This window comes from Lampetra fluviatilis, chromosome 16, assembly GCF_964198595.1.
Source record: "Lampetra fluviatilis chromosome 16, kcLamFluv1.1, whole genome shotgun sequence".
NCBI classification, from domain to species: domain Eukaryota; kingdom Metazoa; phylum Chordata; class Hyperoartia; order Petromyzontiformes; family Petromyzontidae; genus Lampetra; species Lampetra fluviatilis.
Genome location: NC_136290.1, coordinates 11788497 through 11797442, shown reverse-complemented (window position 1 = coordinate 11797442; position 8946 = coordinate 11788497).

The following is an 8946-nucleotide window of genomic DNA, read 5'->3' as shown; positions in this document are numbered from 1 at the left end:
GGATATCGGTGGTGCTGGCACTGAACTCTGACCTCTGAGCCATCCAGCCAACTCTGGCGGTGCATCTATATGTGATCCGCACACTTGTTTTGCACTGCAGGCTAATGTTATTTAGTTTCAGCTCAAGGCAATGGAATCAAGGCCCCTTGAGCTGGATCCCAAAACATCGAGCGACGTTCGGTAGATATTCAATCTTGAGGCTGCCAGTAAGGCTCCACTACCCTTGGGGAACCGTTGAACAAATTGTCGTAGATGTCCTTAATTTAACACCACGTGAGAGACCATTCAGGGACATTGCCTCGAGAGAGGCCTTGGGCACAAAAATACCACAACACGCCACCCAAACAGGATGGACCAAAACAAAGTACAGCGCTACTGTGATCATCCGTGAGGTCGTGGAGAATTCCCGCAACCTTAAAAAATGTAATCCGTTCTAACTCATAATGTGCCGAAACTACTTAGTGTAGCGCATCTGGAGATACGGTCACCATAACTTGCATTGAAAGTGTACCGCACGCTCGCGGTGATCATGTTTTGATATGTATTCATCCTTTGCTACTCCATTATCTTTCCCCAGTGATAATATATTTGCTAGGTTGAGTGTGTAAAGTGCTTGGAGATACTGTATGTATTCCAGCGCTATAAAGAATAGATCCGCAGGCTAAACTAATTTAAATATGTTGAACTTTTTTTCGCACCGTACGTAGCCAACCGTGCGGATCACGTATATATGTAATACCAGAGTGGGTTTTCGCTGCCTGTGTGTGTGTGTACGAGTTGTCTTGCTCCGCAGTTGGCTTTCTCGTTATAGTGCACTGGCTGTATGTTTCACGCATGCAGGTGTGCAGTACTAGTGGGCAATTAGTAGCAATGCTTACCCAGTGTCCAACTCGTGTGCCCTTACCCAGAGCTCCATCAATCGCACCGAAGGTTTAATGATAACCAGATTTATTTTGGTCAGCGACCCAGAATATTCTGCACCCGGCCCCACCACATCCAGAATACCTCTTACTGGCTGGGGCTACGAGTTGCATGCCACCTACTGTCGACCGGTGGTCTGGGTACATTGGAAAATGAAGCTCCGTCAGCACTCGTGGACACGACAGTGCACGTACCCACATATGGCAATACGTTACAAAATATAGCAATGATAATGCGCAGGAAAGTGCGCAACGAAGTACGGTGAGGTGCATGCTTGGAATTTCACCGAGGAAGGATGCATGGATCAGACAACTTATGAAAGTTAAGAGATTTTGTATTGAATGTTCAGAAAAATGTGGATTGGGCAGGTAAGATCAACTTTTATTTTACCATTTAAGGCCCACTGAAGCAAACTGGCCAGAAATGATAGCTAATCGAAGGGACTTATCACGTGGAAATGTATAGCAGCCAAATAATCTAAACGCATGTTTCTAAATGGGGAGTGAAAAACAGGAGGACCCGGAGAAAAATCCACGTGGCCACAGAGAGAGAAAACATGCAAACTCCAAATATAGAGGCATCAGGGTGGGGATCGGGATCGAACCCACGACGTCCAACATACCAGGCGAGGCAGTTAACATCTCACCACACCGAGGTGGGGTATTGATAGAGACTGAAGAGAGAGTGGGAGCCAAAGAGGGGAACGCCCAAGTGGGCAGCGATGAACGTGGCTGGCGTGCAGGAGTGAGATGATATTGTCTCTTGAGGCCATGAGAGATGGCGATGAGTTTGGGAGGCATCCAGCAGTGGATTGATCATGGCCGATGATGTTGACTCATCACAAAGCTGAACCTTTTCACCGAGCTGACTAGCACTGAAAGTGTGATTGTTTTATCCAGCATAGAGTAGTAGACCTCAATAATGCCATAGCTCGCGCTCTGCAATCGCACGATTGAATGGAATGATTGACGACTTCCTGTAGGTGGCGTGCGGCGTTAGCTCTGTGGGCTGCAACGCTTTCTTATGGGCGTGTGTGCTGCGTATGACAGACCCATATGAAGGGTGTTCAGAAAGTTAATCGGACGAGAACATACAATTTGGATGTATCATGAGCACACTTCTATCAACTTCAATGCTTGATGAAGGTCTCCCCAAGCTGTCATTTCTCACGGTCGTGTGATGCAACTCTCTAGCGTCTGGACACGAGCTGCGGTGGCGAGATGTTAACTCCCTCGCCTGATATGCAGTCATCATGGGTTCGATACCGACCCTGACGCCTGTTGTATATTTAAAGTTTGCGTGGTCTCCCCGTGGTCGAGTGGATATTTCTCCGGGTCCTCTGGTTTTGCCCTCCACAGTTAAAAACGTGCGTTTAGAGTATTTGGCAGCTACAAATTGCCACGCGATAAGCCACTTTGTTGAGCTATCATTTGTGGCCAGGTCGCTTCTGAATAAGAGCTCCATAGCTCAGTGGACCTTACCTGGTAAAATAAAAAAAAAAGTTTAGTTTAGTCTTGATTTGAAGCTTTCGTGACTGCAGGAATCCGTACTCTTTGGTTCTTTTGGTAAAGTCACGTAGGTTTAAAATAATAGATCACGACGTTTCGATCGCAACACAAGCAACCGCCATCAGGTGAGACCAGCATTTCCCCTGCTGTGCTGGTCTTACCTGATGATGGTTGCTTGTGTTGCGATCGAAACGTCGTGATCTATTATTTTCTACCTACGTGACTTTACCGAAAGAACCAAAGAGTTTAGTTTAGGTCAGAGACACGTATTGCTGGCCACCCGTGATTAAGCCGGGTTCTCAAGTGTGGCGAGTTGATGGTCTAACTTGGCCGGTCACGATTGGAATGCACATCCAAACAACTTAATAGTATATTCTTTTTTGCTCGGTTACATTCCAAAGTTAAATGTAACCATTCGGCTTGAATGTTAGGCGCGTGAGAAAGGGCAGTATAGTGCCAAGTGAGTGGATACAAAAAAATGTCCACTTTAAAGTGGCTTCAGAAGCAGTTCTTCTATACCCGCTTCCGCGTAGCGTTCTGTACCCGCGGCGCGCTGTTTCGCGGATCTGCGAGAGTTACCGCCGAACGCATTCCTGCGTCTCACGACGACGACGATGATGACGAACAGCGTCATTGAAATAATAAAAAAACCCCGGGACAAGACAGCGTCAGCGAGAAACGCGTGAGGTGGGAAACAAACATGCACACGCGTGGATTTGTGTGCCGCTTTCACGACACGCATTTAGAATCTTTGTATTTTTTTTTAACGAGCAGCGTGCAGGTCGGCGTACAGCTTTGAAGAAGAGTCATTGCCCCATAAAACGTCGCCGATTACAGATATGTAGATGTTTAAGTTTTTTTCTCTTTTTAAATGCGGTGCTGTTGACGGTCCGGTTGGGTTTCAACATGGGCGGAGTTAGCCGGGGTGGGGGGGGGTATGCAGGGCCGGATCATGGTCCCGTGAGGCCCCTGGGGACATGTCTTTTGGAGGCCTCCCCCCCCCACCCCCCGCTTTCCTATATTGGTGTCTTTCTTGCCTTCCTCCTCGCAAAATCATCCACTAGATCGTCAACATCTATCTGTCTTCTTAGGTTTGTTCGGTAAAGTCACGTAGGTAAAACATTAAAATTCATAAAAGTATTTTTATTTTACTTTTATTCATTTTAATTTTTTACCTACGTGACTTTACCGACAAAACCTAAGAATATGAATCCTTGCAGTCACGAAAGCTTCAAATCTAGAATCTATCTGTCTGACAAGGTCTGACTCTACTGACATGAGTGGAAATGAGCTGAGATGTGTTTGGCAACATGCTACTCCGCAGCTCATTTTCTATTCTGCCTAAAATGGGAAAATGTCCGTTCACCTTGGCAGTTTCTCACTGGCAAAGTTAGAAAAATCCGAAGTGCCACAAAAACATTGGGGGCACACTGACTGCAGAGTAAGTGCCTGCAACGTCTCAAGCAATTTAGTTGGGTGCTTCTCACCCTCAGAGTCAGACATGAAAGACACCGAATTGGATGAGTTCGTTGGCAAAGTTCATGTCCAGGTCTGATGGATATGCAGCGGAGAGTGCATTTACCTTTTTCACTCTGACATCACTGTTAGACACCTGATCTGACATAAACAGAACTCCAAAGAGACTGGTAAAACGCTTGTAAGCGTCCAAGCGATGTTCAAGGCATGCCACTAGCTTATCAATGACCACATAAAATGTTTCTATTTTGAACTTCTCCCCCCCCCTAAAGTGTCACACCTGGCTCTGAGCTCTCATCTGCAAATGTTTTGCGTTTCCTCTTTCGCTGAAGATCGTGCTTACATGACTGAGAGACACCCGTCACATTGAAGGCTGCCCTTTAAAAAGTCTCAAACTGGTCTCGCTGTCCCGCCACCAAATCCCTCAACGAAGAAAAAAGCTGTGCTGCTTCAGAGATTTCAATGTCACTTGTCTGTAGGTGCAAGCTTGTAGCGTGGAACCGGTCAAGTACGACGTCCCGGAAATGTGCCATGAACAGCATCTCTAAGGTGTCCAATTTAGCGCATAGTCCAGCGGCCTCAATTCGAGTATCTATTTTCTCATTACCATCATTGCACATACCACCGAAGGCCTCTCTAATGTGGGTGTAATTACTCCACGATGCCTTGGTTAACTCTGCCCGAGCACTCCACCGAGTACTGGACAGCGATTTTAATGCCAGTCTGACATCTGTCTTCCGATAGACTTTCCCCCATCTGTGTGTGGATGAAGAGCAAAATGTGTACAGTGACTGCAACATGTTAAAAAACTCGTCAGCCTCTGGGCTACTGCCGTCTAAGGTGTTAACACCAACTAAGTTAAGTGAATGCGCTGCGCAAGGCACATACTCTATCAGAGGTTTTTGTTTTGTTTCAGGTGGGCCTGTAGCCCATTATATTTTCCTGACATGTTGCTTGCATTGTCATACGACTGCCTCTACAGTTTTAAGAGGTCCAACCCAAGTCCCTCCACCATCAAAGTCACACAGTCTGCTCAACTTTTACCAGCGTGGCTCTCAATTGGCTCAAAGCCCAGGAATCGCTCCACCACGTTCCCGCTGCCGTTAACAAACCGGAATATGAACGTCAACTGGTCCACATGTGACACATTGAAAGCGCTGAGGGGCCCGGTGTCCCACGTGCTCAGCTCACGCTTTAAGCGTGGAGGGGCCCAGTGACCCTCACACTGTAGGTGCCGAGGGGCCTCGGGGCCCTAGTGGTCAGCTCACTCTTTATAAATGCCAAGGGGTCTGGGGGCCTTCACATTGTAAGCACTGAGGGGGTCTGGGGGACTCTAGTGGTGAGGTCACGTTTTAAACACCCAGGGGTCTGGGGGCCTTCACATGGTAAGTCCTGAGGGGTATGGGGGGCCCTAGTGGTGAGCTCACGATACAACCACCCAGGGGCCGAGTGGTCAGCTTGCGCTGTGCGCACTGAGGGCCCTGGCGTTCAACTTCCTTGGGAAGTCTTGGGTCACGCACCGCGCACGTGGCCTGAGGCTTGGAGGCCCCCTGGCAGTCAGGCCCCAGGGAACTGGTCCCACTGGCCTGGTCCATAATCCAGTCTTGGGGAGATGCCCCTCCCAAATTGGCCACCTTCATTAGTTCATTTTCAGTAGTTTACAATTAGGATAAAAAAAAATCTAAATTAATGAATTTTAATCCAGCCGCGATTCCTAATGCGTGGGACAAAGCGAACGTCACCCCCCCCCCCATCTGCCCCAAATATTGCAGTCAAACTCCGCCTACTATGGTTTTCAAGGGGGTTAGTCGCTAACCGAGACGCGACTTTATATACCACAGTTTGGCTCATGCTGTATGGGTTATCAATACGAGATTCTAGATTTGAAGCTTTCGTGACTGCAAGGATTCACACTCTTAGGCTTTTTCGGTAAAGTCACGTAGGTAAAAAATAAAAAATAAAATTAATAGAAAGGCAACACAAGTCTCCGTCATGACGGAGACTGGTGTTGCCTCCGAAATGTCGTGATTTTGTATTTTTATTGTATTTTATTTCTATTATTACTTCTATAAATTTTATTTTTTACCTACGTGACTTTACCGAAAAAGCATAAGAGTATCAATACGAGAGTTTAATCATGCCGCATTGCCTCTCCCCCCCCCCACGGTTTTAAAAACTCGCTTCTCCATCCCGAGCAATAGTTGCGTGCGACACCGGAGACCGTCGTCGACGCGGTTGTCCTCCGATGAGCAACCGAGACGCGAATATCGAGGGACGCAGCCCCGACGCGAATTGTAATCCAACGTCTGCGTTCGCACGCAATCATGCATGATTCAGACCATCGCGAGAAGGCTGTGATTATGTACACAAAGGAGCGAAGACAAACATCTAAGTGTTGCGATTAATTATTCACGTGTTGTTAATTTATATGAATGATTTATTAAGCGCCAGGCGCCACGATTGTCTGCGTGCCACCTTTGCTCGGTAGCAACGTGATATTAATTACAGGGTTTTTTTTTACCAGTCGGGATCACCGGACGAACATACGGAGAGACAAATAGATATACAGATATACGGATGTACAGCTGAATGGACATGTATGCAGACGGACAAACAAGCAGATCGACCGATGATTGATGGACAAGACATACAGAACGGGAGACAAACAGACAAATAGACGGATGGACAGACAGATGGAGAGACACGCACACTGGGAGCCCTCTCCTATGTCGACTGAGTCTGAAATGATCACCTGCTGCGAGCCGTAAATAAATCAACACTGGAGAGACAAAGGCGGCCACGCCACCCGTCTAGTGCACTGCGCTTGCCACGCGCCTTAATAGGTGCTCGCTAACAGCGGGTCTGTCTGTGTATAGGCTGCACCAAGGTCGGAGGGGAATTGGCTTTGTGTATAAACTCACGTTGTGTATAAACTCACGTTGTGTATAAACTTACGTTGTCAAGATAAGGGCATGGGGTCTTATCGAACCTGCACGGATATCGCTGGCAAAAACAAGTCGTGTTTTTTAAATATTTTGAATCGAATCTACATCTACACATTCCCACCCATAACAAAACACAAGCAGAGTGATTGACAAATCAGCTACAGAGTGGATATTGATTTAATATAAGACAAAGATCCCCCCGTGTAGCCTTAACAGACTGTGCGGTCAAGTAGTTTGGTTCTACAGTCTGTATGTATGTATTCATTTCACGTCTGTAAATGTATACTGTATGAGTTAAACACGACCGTTCTAATTACAGGCTACACTGTGTGTCTGTGCGTGTGCGCTGTGTCTCGTTTACGCGTTGTTTGTATAAGCTGCACAATGCCGAATGTGTACACCGTGAGACATTTACATCAGCAGCTATATATACACACACACAGGGGTCGTTATCATCCTCTTCATCCAATGGTCAATCCACTGCCGGATGGAAGCTTCCCTAAAGCCCCGCCGCCCACCAACACAGACGATGGTGCGACGTAACGATACAAAATAAACGAAACTCTTTATTTTATTTTACCAGGCAAAGCGCGCCCAGCTATGCGGCTCTTTAATCAGAAACGACTTGGCCGCAAATGATAGCTCAGCGAAGACACTCATCACGTGGACATGTATATCAGACAAATACTCTAAACGCGTGACGTTCATTCTCAATGTGGGAGGGGAAAAAACGGAGAACCCTGAGAAAAATCCACGCGACCACGGGGAGAAATACATGCAAACTAAAAATATATACAGCAGGCGTCAGGGTCGGGATCGAACCCACGACCTCCTGTATACCAGGCGGGGTAGTTAACATATCGCAACAGCGGCGCCCCCAATCCATTCAGCACATACCTCCATCTCCTCGACGGACGATATAACGAAATGGCTCCATATGAATGTACAAGTATATACATGTTCTTGGGTCTTTCGGTAAAGTCACGTAGATAGGTTCAAAGAAAATGACAAAAATAACAAAAAACTACGACGTTTCGATCGCAACACAAGCGGTCGTCTTCCCACCTCATCCCTCCCTCCCACCCACCCCCCTTTTTCCTGAAAACGACCGCTTGTGTTGCGATTGAAACGTCGTAGTTTTTATTTTTCGATTTAAAGCTTTCGTGACTGCAGGGATTCATCTTCTTGGTTCTTTCGGTAAAGTGTTTTGTTATTTTCTTTGAACCTATCTACGTGACTTTATCCAAAGACCCAAGAATATGAATTCCTGCAGTCACGAAAGCTTTAAGTCAAGATTTATGTATATATACATACGAGAACAAACACATTCCTATCGCGAAACAGAATCGCCACTGCGCCACCATCCACTTATGCTTGACCTGTCCAGCTGCCGTGCTTTATCCATTGCTAGATGAAAGCCTCTCCAAGCCGTGAACGATCGAGTAGATGAAATAAAGATCGGTTGAGATGTTTGTCTGTTGCTCGATTTGTTTTTTTCTTTGTCGACACGTGGAGGTGATGTCCCCGTCAATAGCAATCTGGCCAAGCGCCAAAGCGAGTATGCATCACTGCCATGTAATCCACGTGCGTGGATGTGTGAACGCACATTATTTCTGTGTTAATATGCGCACAACACATTCACATTTAAACAACTATTTACATTTTTTAGGTAAAGCCCACCGAGCTACAAGCTCTCTAACGGAGGGTTCCTGGCCACACGTGATGATAGCTCATTGAAGTGGCTTATCATGTGGACAGTTCTAGTAACAGCCAAATCATCTCAACGCGGGTTTATTCTCAATGTGAGGGGATAACAAACGGATGACCCGGAGAACAATCCACGCCACCACCACCACTACAGGGAGAGAAAGAACACGCGAACTCCAACTATACAACTGGTATCGTCAGGGTCCGCGATCGAACCCATGCTCTCCAGCGTACCAGCGAAGGAGATAACATCTCCTCGCCACCGAGATTTGCGTGTCTTCTTTCAGGATTTCATTATTATTATCATAAAGGTTTGTTACTATATAGCTCCTGTTCAGCTAAATGTTCTGAATTGAAAGGGAATTTTTGTAGAACTGTTTTTCGTGCTT